This window comes from Salvelinus fontinalis, chromosome 19 (assembly GCF_029448725.1).
Source record: "Salvelinus fontinalis isolate EN_2023a chromosome 19, ASM2944872v1, whole genome shotgun sequence".
NCBI classification, from domain to species: domain Eukaryota; kingdom Metazoa; phylum Chordata; class Actinopteri; order Salmoniformes; family Salmonidae; genus Salvelinus; species Salvelinus fontinalis.
The window spans coordinates 34,659,928-34,674,422 of record NC_074683.1 but is presented as its reverse complement, the minus strand read 5'-3'; the positions used below and the strand labels follow the sequence as shown (position 1 = coordinate 34,674,422).

The 14,495-nt window shown below is 42.9% G+C and overlaps 1 protein-coding gene across 1 annotated transcript in view; it reads left to right on the top strand.

Moving 5' to 3' along the window:
* The first annotated feature begins 215 nt into the window (after positions 1-215).
* The window catches only part of LOC129816660 (ly6/PLAUR domain-containing protein 6-like), a 49,915-nt gene continuing 35,635 nt past the window's right edge, over positions 216-14,495 (top strand). Inside the window, exon 1 of the mRNA XM_055871412.1 lies at positions 216-441. The gene's annotated coding sequence lies outside the window, so the exon portion shown is untranslated. The remainder of the gene's footprint in view (positions 442-14,495) is intronic.

Sequence of the window (14,495 nt, the reverse complement as noted above, 5' to 3'; positions counted from 1 at the left end):
TGCCGACAAACTGGAGAAGCTGGACACAGAAATATTGATTGGCCTATATTTTTGAAAGAAAAGTATTGTTTGCACTTCAAAGACGACAGCAATATTACTTTAATGGAAGAATAAGGGATAAGTGAAAGTGTGTTGTCTGTCTGCCTCAATTCAATGTATTCCTAATATCGAGGTGCGCAGCCTATTGGGACCGTCCCAGCCGTTACTGAACACGCCTCCCCCAACCTCTGATAGGATCGGCGTTGCAAATCATCCCAATAACCCGTCAACTAATGCAGCCTATTCCATTTCAAAGACGTTCAAAGAGTCACATACGTAGCTAATACACCGACCTAACGCGAAAAGCTAACAAACGGAGGAGTGTATGTTTGTTTTAGAGCCGTGGACTATTCAAAAGCTTGGAGCCGAGGCGAAGTTTGAAGGCTGCAGGAGGAATTCCTGGTGAGTAAAGTGTTTCGTTTATTTAGTAACCGCAAATACACATGGGATCAATAAGCGACAATACGAATGGCTATGCCGTGGCATATAATGCGAATGGAGCCCCCCCACCAAGAAGGCTTTGGATACATTTACATGATTTTTTATTTGAGAAAGAAAATGCATAGTACAACAGGAATAGAAAAGCCGAGTGCAATATGATACTATATGTAGTGCGTACTGTTGTTGTGTTGAGTTTCTGTAGTAATGCGCTTCTTGTTGACCCACTTTGACCCCCATCCTCCTGTGTCAGGAGTCAGGAGTCAGGACCAGAACATGATAACCAGAATAGAGAGAAAAAATATGATCCAATGACTATATGAATAATACTTCCTATATGGGTGGAGAAAATGTAGCCTGTCATTTGAGTAAAATGAGACGTTTTATTTGATTATAATGTGAAATATATTTGAAAATCTGTTTTTTTGTGTTTGATATTAACAAATGATACTCCCTGAACAAAACAGGACTGTTTGATTCTCCACAAAATAATTATTAGGCTACAGATTACTAGTTACTGTTATTATTACACGATAATGACCTAATTTCTACATTTTGCACATGTTATATTCCTAAATCAAGAGGTTGGTTTATTCAAGGAGTAGAAACTATGAGCTCCATTTGGAACAGAACACACCCCTGTCAGAATGTACTAAATACATACCGCCCTCTGTGTGCAGTGCTATGCCATGCATACAGCTTCAATCTCACACGTTTGGTCAGTATTACAGGGTCCTGATCCACTGTGGAAAGGAACCCAATATTGCAATGGATGTTAATTAATGTAGACTAACATGTGCATGGAGGCTCCCATACCCTTGTCTTGTCCGTGTACAGTGTTTTCCCTACACCCAGACAGATGCATCCATGGAGACCAGAGGTTTTGGGTTGTACGTAACACCGTCAGTGGTGGAGAGAAGGGGGCTTTGTTCACGGGGGGTTGCTGCTGTTGCTATGTGGATTTTAGTGCATCTGTTTGGGAGTGGTTTCTCTCGTGCTCCATATTCTGCAGTCAGAGGTTACTCCCCCCTGGTCACCCCTGCTCAGCCCTGCTTCCTCCTCCTCCCTCCTCCTTCCTCCTGCTAGGTTGCTCCCCTCTGTGTGCTCATACTGTGGTGGTAGTCCTGTCAGTTTGGCTCAGATCACTTTGCTGTGCATCCCTGTACCCATTTATGCCATGTATGAGTGCCACTAAAATCTGGTGGTCAGAGAAAAATGTATGTTGATGACAAGAGGGTCTCTCCTCAGCCTGATCACTAGAAATATACTTTGATTTCGGACATTTGAAAATGTCCAGAGAATGTCCTGCTCAGCGTCTCAACAAAAAAAGGAAAACGATTGACCAGCACTGGGCACGAGCTCGTGCTGCTCGGAGCCGAAGCTGGCTGCTCAGCCCACTGTGCCGCTGCAGTTCACAAAGATCTAGCAAGCCGTGAGAATACTTGATGGTAATAGCGAGTTGTTTTTTATAATACTTTTTGAAAGCCCTTCCCCAAACCATAGCCCTAACCTTAACCACTCGGAATTCATGTCTAAACTGTTAACCTTTTGAGTTGTTTCTGTTTTAACCCTGTCACCACATGGAATTAACCCTGTAAAAAAGCAGAATTAATGTGTCAAAAATAGACATTTATCCAAAATACGCAGATTTTACAAGGGAAACTATGAGATGTTGTTGTCCTGCTATAGTAGCATAGACCACTTTATCACCCAGTATGGTATTTTCCCTGAGCTTTCATCTGTGTCAACGGTTAGATAAGGACACCGATACATGGAAGGAAAAAAAATGGAAAAAGCCCTTCTCGACAATCTGTGCAACTAGTTGAAATCTCTAGCACATCATCACCGACGACGACCATACTTATGAACTGATATGTGATCAGAATAGAGGAGTATATGAACTGATATGTGATCAGAATAGAGGAGTATATGAACTGATATGTGATCAGAATAAGAGGAGTATATGAACTGATATTTGATCAGAATAGAGGAGTATACGAACTGATATGTGATCAGAATAAGAGGAGTATATGAACTGATATGTGATCAGAATAGAGGAGTATATGAACTGATATGTGATCAGAATAAGAGGAGTATATGAACTGATATTTGATCAGAATAGAGGAGTATACGAACTGATATGTGATCAGAATAGAGGAGTGTATGAACTGATATGTGATCAGAATAAGAGGATAAGTGTGTTTAATTCAGTGTGAAGAACCATCTGTAGTCTGGCTCATATTGATAACCGTGTGGCTTGTGAGTTGGGGCTCTGCATGCTTTTGTTTGGGAGGCCATCAGCAAAACTACAGAGGATGACTCATTTGTTTTTGAGATGAAAGGTCCTACAGTAAACTGAGGATGCATACCCAAAAAGCACCCTATTCCTGTATCTACACTATTCCTGTATCTACATTATTCATTTGTCCACACTATTCCTCCTCATTAGCTTGGACACAGTCCATTATGTGGTGTTCTGATGGAAAGTCCTCCCGGTCACCAATTGTGACATCACCAGTCAACGTGGCGCTGCGTCTGGGCAGAGACAGATGTGCCACCTGGGGGTATGTAGTTGTAGGTGGCGGTGTGAAGGACCAGGAATGGGGGACGGTGAGACACCCCCGGGTGTAATTTGAGACGTGGTTAATAACGACAAGGATGTGGAGACAAGATGCAGGCTGTCTGGTCGTTATCCTCGGTGGCTCCTGGCAGGGGATGGGGGTTGTTACCTGGCTGGAAGATGCAGGGTGTCTGGTCGTTATCCTCGGTGGCTCCTGGCAGGGGATGGGGGATGGGGGTTGTTACCTGGCTGGAAGATGCAGGGTGTCTGGTCGTTATCCTCGGTGGCTCCTGGCAGGGGATGGGGGTTGTTACCTGGCTGGAAGATGCAGGCATGGTGCTGGTGAAGGATGGTAATGGGCTGCTGTAGGAACCCTCACTCAGTCATGTCCTGGGACAGACAGGTCTGCTGCTGAGCCTCCCTGCCAGGTTGATGGATGGCTTGTGTAACGTGCCTGATGGTCTTTCGTCCGTCCCTTTTTGCTTTCAAACACATGATAAACGAGGCCTGTTAAAGTATACTGTAAGTGCTTTCAACTCTGTGTTGGTCTTGCTAGAATGCTGTGTTGACTGTTTTCTCAGTGATAAATTGGTTCTCCCTGCCGTTTACAGTATCTGAGTAAGCTGCAGTAATTTATCCCCAGTAACAAGATGCTTTTGGAGAATAACAGGAGAATGGTGATAGTGCGCTCTCTCTCTCTCGCACGCACGGACAGGGAGTTGTTGTGGAATATGCCACCCTGTTTCCTGGTGTAGACCTGGATGGCAGACCAGAGCATGTCTGGTAGTTAATCAGCAGACAGATAAAGAAATTGCAGTTTCCCATTTTTACTAACAGACATCGGGCCTTTAGTATAGCCTTTGACAGACATATAGTCTATAGTATTGAATATGGTGTTTACTTCTAAAGGGAATGCTCCTTTTTAAATATTTCACACATCCTTTCATGAAGTTAATGTCCAACTTTTATATAAGGGTCAAGCTCTATCTTTTCCTGTTGCAGGCTTCTTTCTCTGCTCTCTCTCTCTCTTCTCTCCCTCGCCCTCTTCCTCTCTCTGTCTCTCTCTCTGCTCTCTTCTCTCTCTTTTGCTCTCTCTCTCTCTTTCACTCTCTCTCTTTCACTCTCTCTCTTTCCTTCTTTCCGCTCTCTCCTTCTTGCTCTCTCCTTCTCTTTGTGCTCTCCTTCTCTCTGTGCTCTCCTTCTCTCTCTCTCTCTCTCTCTCTCTCTCTCTCTCTCTCTCTCTCTCTCTCTCTCTCTCTCTCTTTCTCTCTCTGTCTCGCTCTCTCTGCTCTCTCCTTCTCCCTCTGCTCTCTCCTTCTCTCTCTCTCTCTCTCTCTCTCTCTCTCTCTCTCTCTCTCTCTCTCTCTCTCTCTCTCTCTCTCTCTCTCTCTCTGTCTTGCTCTCTCCTCTCTTGCTTTCACTCTCTCTTCTCGCTCTCTCTCTCTGCTCTCTCTCTCTCTGCTCTCTCCTTCTCTTGCTCTCTCTGTCTGCTTTCTCCTCCTCCCTCTCTTGAATTTGAATTCAGATTGCTTAATTGGCATGAAATACAATTTGTAGATTGCCAAAGCAGTATAGTGGTACACTATTTCAGTAAATAAAGTACAATGCAATAAGTATAATGAAATCCAGTTAATTTCAGTAGTAGTAATAATAGTACATATAATCATGTATACAGGATATAACACTACTGCTGTTGTATTCTGTAATCTTTGCTCGATAAATGTAATTAAAGAAAATACGATTATAAAAAGAAATAATGGCTAATAAATAAACAACAACATGGATGATGGTTCCACTATGTATTACTGTCAGTTATATACAATGTAAATATAAATAAACAACAACATGATGATGGTTACACTAGTAAGTTAAATACAATGTAAATACTTAATGGAATTACTGGACATGGGATGTCCCTCAGGCTATGGCAATCAAATACATATATACAAGGGCTCCCGAGTGGTTCAGCGGTCTAAGGCACTGCATTTCAGTGCACGAGGCATCACTACAATCCCTGGTTCAAATCCAGGCTCTATCACATCTGGCTGTGATTGGGAGTCCCATAGGGTGGTGTACATTTTGCCCAGCGTCGTCTGGGTTTGTAATATTTGCGGTTCCTCCCTCACCCAGAATAATTCCGAGCTTTTTGTCATTAGTAACAGGACAGAAGTTGGGAATTGATTGAGATATTTCTTGAAAAAAGATGATCATATTGAGGAGTATTTATCACAGTAGAGGGAACGGTCTTTCTGTGTCTCCCTTTTTCTATAGACACACACACACACACACACACACACACACACACACACACACACACACACACACACACACACACACACACACACACACACACACACACACACACACACACACACACACACACACACACACACACACACACACACACACATATTTGGTCAGGATAGGTCTCTCTCTCTCCTCCTCTCTCTGCTCTCTCTTTCTCTCTTTCAATTCCTTTCAAGGGGCTTTATTGGCATGGGAAACATGTTTACATTGCCAAAGGAAGTGAAATAGACAAATGTGAATAAACAATAAAAAGTAAATATTACACTCACACAAGTTCCAAAAGAATATAGAAATTTCAAATTTCATATTATGTCTATATACAGTGTTGTAGCGATATACAAATAGTTAAAGTACAAAAGGGAAAATAAATAAACATAAATATGGATTGTATATACAATGGTGTTTGTTCTTCACTGGTTGCCCTTTTCTTGTGGCAACAGGTCACAAATCTTCCTGCTGTGATGGCACACTGTGGTATTTCACCGAATAGATATGTGAGTTTATCAAAATTGGGTTTGTTTCCAAATTCTTTGTGGATCTGTGAAATTTGAGTGAAATGTATGTCTCTAATATGGTCATACATTTGGCAGGAGGTTAGGAGGTGCAGCTCAGTTTCCACCTCATTTTATGGGCAGTGTGCATATAGCCTGTCTTCTCTTGAGAGCCAGGTCAGCATACGGTGACTTTTCTCAATAGCAAGGCTATGCTCACTGAGTCTGTACATAGTCAAAGCTTTTCTTAAGTTTGGGTCAGTCACAGTGGTCAGGTATTCTGCAACTGTGAACTCTCTGTTTGGAGCCACATAGCGTTCTAGTTTGCTCTGTTTTTTTGTTAATTCTTTCCAATGTGTCAAGTAATTATCTTTTTGTTTTCTCATGATTTGGTTGGGTCTAATTGTGTTGCTGTCCTGGGGCTCTGTGGGGTATGTTTGTGTTCTCTCTTTCTCTGGACTGAAAGACAGCATACAGAAATACTCCACAAGGAGACTCAGGAACTTCTCAGCTGCCCTCACACAGTCCTCGCAAATCAAAGTTGCACACTTGTCATCGCCATGATGTTCAATTGGGTCACAGCTCATAGCGAAGGTTAGTGGTGGGCGAGATCTGAGTTCCGAGTTATGATAGTGATGTTTAAACCAGTACAAACCAGTATTAACCCTTCAGCCAGCCCCGTGGGCAGAGAGAGAGAGAGGCTTCTGTCTCCATTACCTCAGAGGCTGGGCGTGTAATGTAGGGTACTCCCTACTCTCCAGTCGGAGTGTCACTGAGGAGAGGCTGTCAACAGGATCATGGTCAGAGATGAGATGGCCTGCTCCATAGCTATGTCTGGGTTTTCCTCCAGGGCATCTGTAATACTCAGATCATTCTCAAATTAGTCCAATCAGGTTTAAGATGTCTCTTTTGATAATTCTCAATCAAATTATGCATACGGTTACTGTATTTTTGAGGACAGTACTTTAATTGTAATCTGTAGCCTACGCGTGTTAAACAACGATTACTGTAGATTATGTTGTTCCCTCTAGCTGTTGTATGTTCCTGTAGTCTGACATACTGATAATGCTGCTCTCTGGGAATTATTCAGCAAAGTTTGTGGAAGTTTAACATTTTTACATTTTACATTTTAGTCATTTAGCAGACGCTCTTATCCAGAGCGACTTACAGTAGAGTGCATATATTTTATTACATTTTTACATACTGAGACAAGGATATCCCTACCGGCCAAACCCTCCCTAACCCGGACGACGCTATGCCAATTGTGCGGCGCCCCACGGACCTCCCGGTTGCGGCCGGCTGCGACAGAGCCTGGGCTCGAACCCAGCCCAGCCTGGGCGCGAACCCAGAGACTCTGGTGGCGCAGCTAGCACTGCGATGCAGTGCCCTAGACCACTGCGCCACCCGGGAGAACCGCATGGATGACTTTTACTACCAGATGTTTCTGTTCGGTCACTACTCCGATGCTCCGCACTGCCAGGGCAGAAACCCTTCTAACCTCTAGTGGAATCATAAGGGCATGGGTGTTCATAAGAAACCCAATGGTCCAAACCTCATGTCTGTTATCATAATCCGTTCAAAAGTTCTTGGAGTTTTTATCCTTGTGAATGGCCAGAATTAGGGTGACTAAATCAATGGAGGACAGTGAAAAAAAGTGTCTTGAAATCAGAAAAACTGCATCGTGTCAGCTACATTCTTAGGAAAAAAAGGCGCTATCTAGAAGCTAAAAGGGTTCTTTGGCTGTCCTCATAAGAGAACCCTTTGAAGAACCCTTTTGGTTCCAGGTAGAACCCATTTGAGTTCCATTTAGAACCCTTTCCACAGAGGGTTCTACATGGAACCCAAAAGAGTTCTACCGGGAACCAAAAAGGGTTGTACCTGGAACCACAAAGAGGCCTCCTATGGGGACAGCCGAATAATCCTTTTTTCTAATAGTGTCGGCTTGATTCTGGGCTACTAGCTACCTGACAGGCTGACTTTCCTGTCAAACTCATCTTTCTTCAGGACATAAAACAATGTAGAGGGATGGCGATTTTGAGACATGTTCATATTTTCGATTTCGCACAAAAACACATGTGCCTGTATGAAATGTCAACAGAGCACTGAGCGAATACCAAGCTTTTTTATTTTCAAAGACTTTAACGTTTAATTCAGGTCGTCTCATTCTAATTTTGTTTTTTGCGACCCGCGGAACAACTTTGAAGACGACCACCACAAAACGTATTCAAGGCTCGAACCACCCATGTTATAATGTAGGATAAAATATGAAATCTGACTTTTTGGATTTAATGTTAATGATATGTGAGAGAAAAACCCCACTGGATGATTCAGAACATAATCAGAACATAATCATATTTGTCTTGGTGAAATGTATTTTATAACATAAGGAAGGGAAATGTCCTTACCAAAGCACGTTCTCACCTACACTGGGCAGCGTGGGTGGACACCCTTTAATTAAGCAATAATACCCGAGGGGGTGTGGTATATAGGCCAATTTACCACGGCTAGGGGCTGTTCTCAAAGCACAATGCAATGCAGAGTGCCTGGACACAGCCCTTAGCCACTTAGCCATGGTATATTGGCCATATATCACAAACCCCTGAGGTGCCTTATTACTATTATAAACTGGTTACCAATGTAATTAGAGCAGTAAAAATAAATGTTTAGTCATACGCCTTATATACCAGGGCTGTCAGCCAATCAGCATTCAGGGCTTGAAACACCCAGTTTAAAATTAAGGATTAACTAAAAACGAACTAAGTTTACTTTTTTTGTCTGTGGATTAATCATCGGAGAAGAGAAACATGATTTTGTATGACTCGGGTAAAAATTCTACAAATAACCACATCAAATCAAATTGTATTTGTCACATACACATGGTTAGCAGATGTTAATGCGAGTGTAGCGAAATGCTTGTGCTTCTAGTTCCGAATACAAAAAGGAACCAGATACAAAGAGGTCCATATGTATCTCAGGTAAAATAACAACCCATTGTTCATCTTCCAGGAGCAACTAGCTAGCAACATGAATGTTTCATGTGTTTTGACCTGCCCCGAAATTAATGTAATTGATTCAGAGTTCATTTTGGTATTTTAACCTGCGTAGTCATGATCGCGATGGCGGACGCACGCGTGTGGCCAGTGTAGTCAGTATATTAATTAATAGAAAACCACTGGCTGTCACGCCCTGACCTTAGAGAGCCTTTTTATTTCTCTATTTGGTTAGGTCAGGGTGTGATTAGGGTGGGCATTCTAGTTTTTCTATTTCTTTGTTGGCCGGGTATGGTTCCCAATCAGAGGTTCCCAATCTATCGTTGTCTCTGATTGGGGATCATACTTAGGCAGCCTTTTTTCCACCTTTAGTTTGGGGGATCTTGTTTGTGTGTAGTTGCGTTCTGCACTGCATGTAGCTTCACGTTCGGTTGAAGTTTATTGTTTTGTTTAGTGTTCATCAAATAAAATGATGCAGGCTTACCACGCTGCACCTTGGTCTGATTCTTCTGTCAACGAGCGTGACACTGGCAGGGTTTTCCTAGGATTTTCCATGGCTGCAGAGGGGTGTGTCCTTGTAGAATCCAGTTCAGTTTCAGATTTGGATTCTAATTACCACCCCTTGGCATCTTTCCGTTTGGTTTCGTGAAAACAGATGCATTTGATTTGTCCACACCGCATCCCTCACGCCACTGTGTGCCTGGAAGAGGCTTCCATCTGCTGTCTCTTTTTGTCCTTGTATATTGGGGTTAGGATGCTTGATTACCATAATCTGCTGTATAAACCCGAGTGGCGTATCCTAAATATTCAACTGATATGAATGTTCTGTGTTTTGATATCTGGGTGGTTTCATGCTGTGTATTTTCTCATCACAGAGTGTAGCGATGTTCATTTGCATTGCAGTGAAGTATGAAGAACCGCTGATTAACCTCCATTTTAGTATGCAGGCAAGTTGGTCACCCTGCTCAACCCTTTGAATGGAGCAGAGCGTAAAGGGGCACGGTTCTTCTATCTACAACCAGAGATACAAGCGCGTCTCTTGAGATATGTCGTTTGATGATATTTCTTTTGAAGTTCAGCACTTTTATGCCATGAATGTGATTGGATGGTGTCTTATGCATAACTCATGCTTTGTAGTAGTACTAGGAGTATTCATGTTTTTTTTCTTCTGCAAAGTTACACATTTTTCTGGCATGCAAAGGGAAAGCAAGCAATACAACTCAGTCAAATAAATGAGAGGATCATTCATTTCCTTTCTATGAAGCCATTTCCTGTTTTACATTCTGTTTATTGAATTCCTAAGCTTGGTTATACTACAATAATCACAGTTGTTCTTCCTGTGAGTAAAATAATAATTCCCTTCCATGACCTGAGCATTTCCAATAGTAAAATGTAACATTCAACGTTTTTTTGTTGTCTCTAAGACCTAAGCCCATCTTCAATTGAACGCTCGAAACTAAGATTTTCTGACTGTCAATCGATCAATCCAATTTTCCTCAGGTTACATGGTCATTTTCTTCCAAACGAAGCGGTCAGTCATTCTGACTTTGAAGTCAGGCCTTTACAGAACATATTGTTTAAAACTGAAGCACTGTGTCTAATCGTGTGCTTTTTTTTTTGACAGACTCTGTTGTTGGGAAGAAAGGAGAAAAATGTGGTCTCATATTTACTGAGAGAAATGAGTTCTCTGGGAGCTCAGATCGTCACAAGGCGAGCAGACCTGTAAGATCTCCTGTAACTTCAGTGTCACTTCCACGGGCTGCTAGGGAGTAAATCGGAGAACTAGAGATTTGTTGAGTTCTGGTTGGAAAGATCAAATCAAATTGTATTAGTCACATCCCCCAAATACAACAGGTGTAGATCTTACAGTGAAATGCTTACTTACGAGCCCCTAACCAACAGTGCAGTTTCAAAAAAAATACGGATAAGAATAAGAGATAAAAGTAACAAGTAGTTAAAGAGCAGCAGTAAAAAATAACAGTATATTCAGGGGAGGGGGGGGGGGGGGGGGGTCAACTGTCTTTTATCGACAGTTGACGGGTTGTTTATATGGGTCTTGTCGTCTGTCTCGTTACTGCAGGCCCAGCCTCAGCACTGTTGGCCTCAAATGTTCAATCAATCTCAAACAAAATCATAACCAGTCCAGTTGTATAGCTGTTCAGCTTGCTGAAACTGAAAAGCTGTACTGTACATTTATCCATCCACCTGGGGAACACCAAAGAGGAGCTTTCCTAATTAAACCTTTAAAGTCACCAGTCCAATCCCTGCACATGATGATGTGAAATGATTTTGTCACTGAGCAGGGAGGTTTGTCCCATCCTGTGTACTGTACCTCTATTAAAACAAAAGGGATAAATCCCAATTAGCTCCTATGTTGACTTTCAACTGGACCCATGGCTTCATGTTGTCATCAAGTTCACAGGGACCAGGTCCTCCCCTGCAGACACTCTCTCTGACACCGAACCTTCTACAGCTGTTACGGGGTACATTACCCCCCCCTCAGCCCCTCTGTTTCCCATCAAACCCCAGTCACAGTCACATGTGAGATATTTAAAAGTATTCTGTTTCACCCTCTTTTGATGTTATGATCAATGTTCACATTCCTATAGAACTTTGATTAATACTGCTCATATTTGCTTTGAAATTAAAGTATATTTTTTGAATGATCATAATATATTTACTGTTTTCATATTCATAGGTTATGTGCAGGTCGTAAACATGATTCAATACTAAAGGACACCCATATTTTCTTTTTAGTTGGTCTCAACACAGAATGACATGTTTTGCCCTGAAGAAATTCAGGCAAATTTACAAGCATTGTTTGAGAAAAAAAAGCTACAGCTACAGGCCAGAAAACACAGAATGTCGGGATAAAGGTCATTATTTAGACATTTGGGAAAGGACCCTGTGATTAAGAGGGTTGCTCGCCTGGTATTTGTTGTGTGATGTCACGACAGCATTTGAGTTAATGTGATTTATGTAGGCCTAAATGCTTCAATGCATACTGATCATATTTTAATGGGACGAAGTTAAAAGTCAATTAAGCTTTGATCGCATTGCACTTGGAGCATTCTTTTATTTTCCAGAAGGCCCTAAAACATTAACTCCACAGTTGAAAGTTCCCTGCTCCTTTAAATGGAGTGGTGTCTTGCAATTGAATGGAACAGTTTATTAAGTACACCCATGTAGTACCGGTTCGGACACCCCTTTGCATCCAGAACTGCCTGAATTCTTCGGGGCATGGAAACGTTGCTCAATTGGTATCAAGGGACCTAACGTGTGCCAGGAAAACATTCCTCCCACCATTAAACCACTGCCTCCAGCCTATACTGTTGACACCAGGCAGGATGGGGCCATGGGCTCATGCTGCTTATGCCAAACCCTGACAACAGGAACTGGGATTCGTCTGACCAGGCAATGTTTTTTCTCTCCTCAATTGTCCAGTGTTGGTGATTGTGTGCCCACTGGAGCTGATTCTTCTTGTTTTTAGCTGATAGGAGTGGAGCCTGGTGTGGTTGTCTGCTGCAATAGCCCATCCGACAAGGACTGACGAGTTGTGCGTTCTGAGATGCCGTACGGCCCACCACTGTTGTACTGCGCTGTTATTTGCCTGTTGTAGCCCGCCTGTTAACTTGCGCGATTATTGCCATTCTCCTTCGACCTCTCATTCTGCGAGCTGTTTTCGCCCACAGGACTGCCGCTGACTGGATGTTTTTTGTCTGCCGCACCATTCTCTGTAAACCCTAGACACTGTTGTGTGTGAAAAGCCCAGGAGGTCAGCCGTTTCTGAGATACTGGAACCGGCGCGCCCGTCACCCACGATCATACCATACTCAAAGTCGCTTAGGTCACTCGTTTTGCCCAGGCTAACGTTCAATCAAACAGTAACTGAATGCCTCGATGCCTGTCTGCCTGCTTTATATAGCAAGCCACGTGTCTAAAGTAGCGAACCATTTTCGTGAACAGGGTGGTGTACCTAATAAACTGTATACACCAACATAAACAGGCATTGACTATAATGACCATATTCCCAAACTGTTGAGTCATACAATCCTAGTTAAGTCTTCATTTGATCATGTGTCTCTTTTCTGGCACTCTTTTAATACAGTCCGAGACAGTTTCACCCTACTGTGGTAAATCTGCATATCTCATAGCTTGTGTCTATCATCATGTGACTTATGTCTGGTTTAAAAGGAGAACCTAGGCAGATCCCATGTCATGGTAAGGTCAAGGCAGGGGACATTCCGCTGCTTTATTATTGTAGAGTTGACACCCTTTATTCCTGGCCATGGCATTTGTAGTCTGTAGCCAGCAGCCTGTTCCCTCCATGAGTACCAGCTACATGGCTAATCCTCTGGGTCTTCGTATGCGCCAAGCGGTCGAGATGGGGATTAGAAAGTTATACAACTGACTTGGAGCACTTCAAAAGAAAACTGCTGAATTAGGGTTGTGCTGGTCGCATGTAGGATTTCAATTAGCCAGCCAGTGATTCTGATCCGATCTGACTCCCAGTCTGCGTCCCAAATGGCACACTATTCCCTATATCAGGGGTGTCAAACTCATTCCATGGAGGGCCTTGTGTCTGCAGGTTTTTGGTTTTTCCTTTCAATAAAGCCCTAGACAACCAGGTGTGGGGAGTTCCTAACTAATTAGTGATGTTAATTCATCAATCAAGTACAAGGGAGGAACGAAAACCCTCAGACACTCGGCCCTCCGTGGAATGAGTTTGACACCTGTGCCCTATATAGTGTCCTACTTTTGACCAGAGCTCTATAAGCCCTGGTCAAAAGTAGTGCGTTGTATACATGTTATTTGTCACATACACGTGTTTAGCAGATGTTATTGCGGGTGTATCGATATGCTTGTGTTTCTAGCTCCAACAGTGCAGTAATATCTAACAATTCACAACAATACACAAAAATCTCAAGTAATGGAATGGAATTAAGAATATATAAATATTTGGACGAGCGAAGTCAGAGTGGCATAGACTAAGATACAGTAGAATAGGATAGAATACAGTATATATGAGACAAGTAATGCAAAATATGTAAACGTTATAGGGAATACTGGGTGCCATGTGGAATGCAACTTCGGGGTTTGTGGGAAGGCTACCAAGGGGCCGGGGCATCGTTGGCTGCTGCCATATGGCAAATGACAAGAGGGATGGTCGTTGGTGAAGCATTGTTCTGGCTCTTTTGGATCAATGGGGGTTTGTCTCGACTGAGGTTGTCAGCCCTGCGTTTAATCAGCTTTACTTTGTTACTCTGAAACGCTCTGAGAGAATAGCATAATTGGATTTGTTAAGGGACAAAAGGTCTTCATACTGCATAGATTTGTTGAGCTTTTTTTCAGCAGAGCAGGCAAGTTCAGGCAAACCCCTCCTACTGTAGCATATACTGGGGCTTATTATGCGATAATAATAACGTTTATCATATTTTATTCCCTTCTGATCCCTGGGTCCAACGCGGTTGAAATGTGCACAACTGTAAAAGGCACACAGCACAGGAAGAAAAGCTTGCAGTATCTACCTTACCACTATCCCTCCCTCCCTCCCTCCCTCCCTCCCTCCCTCCCTCCCTCCCTCCCTCCCTCCCTTCTCCATTCTCTCCCTCCCGCCCTCCCTCCCTACCTTCTCCATTCGTCCCTCCCTTACTGAATCTGATCAGACCA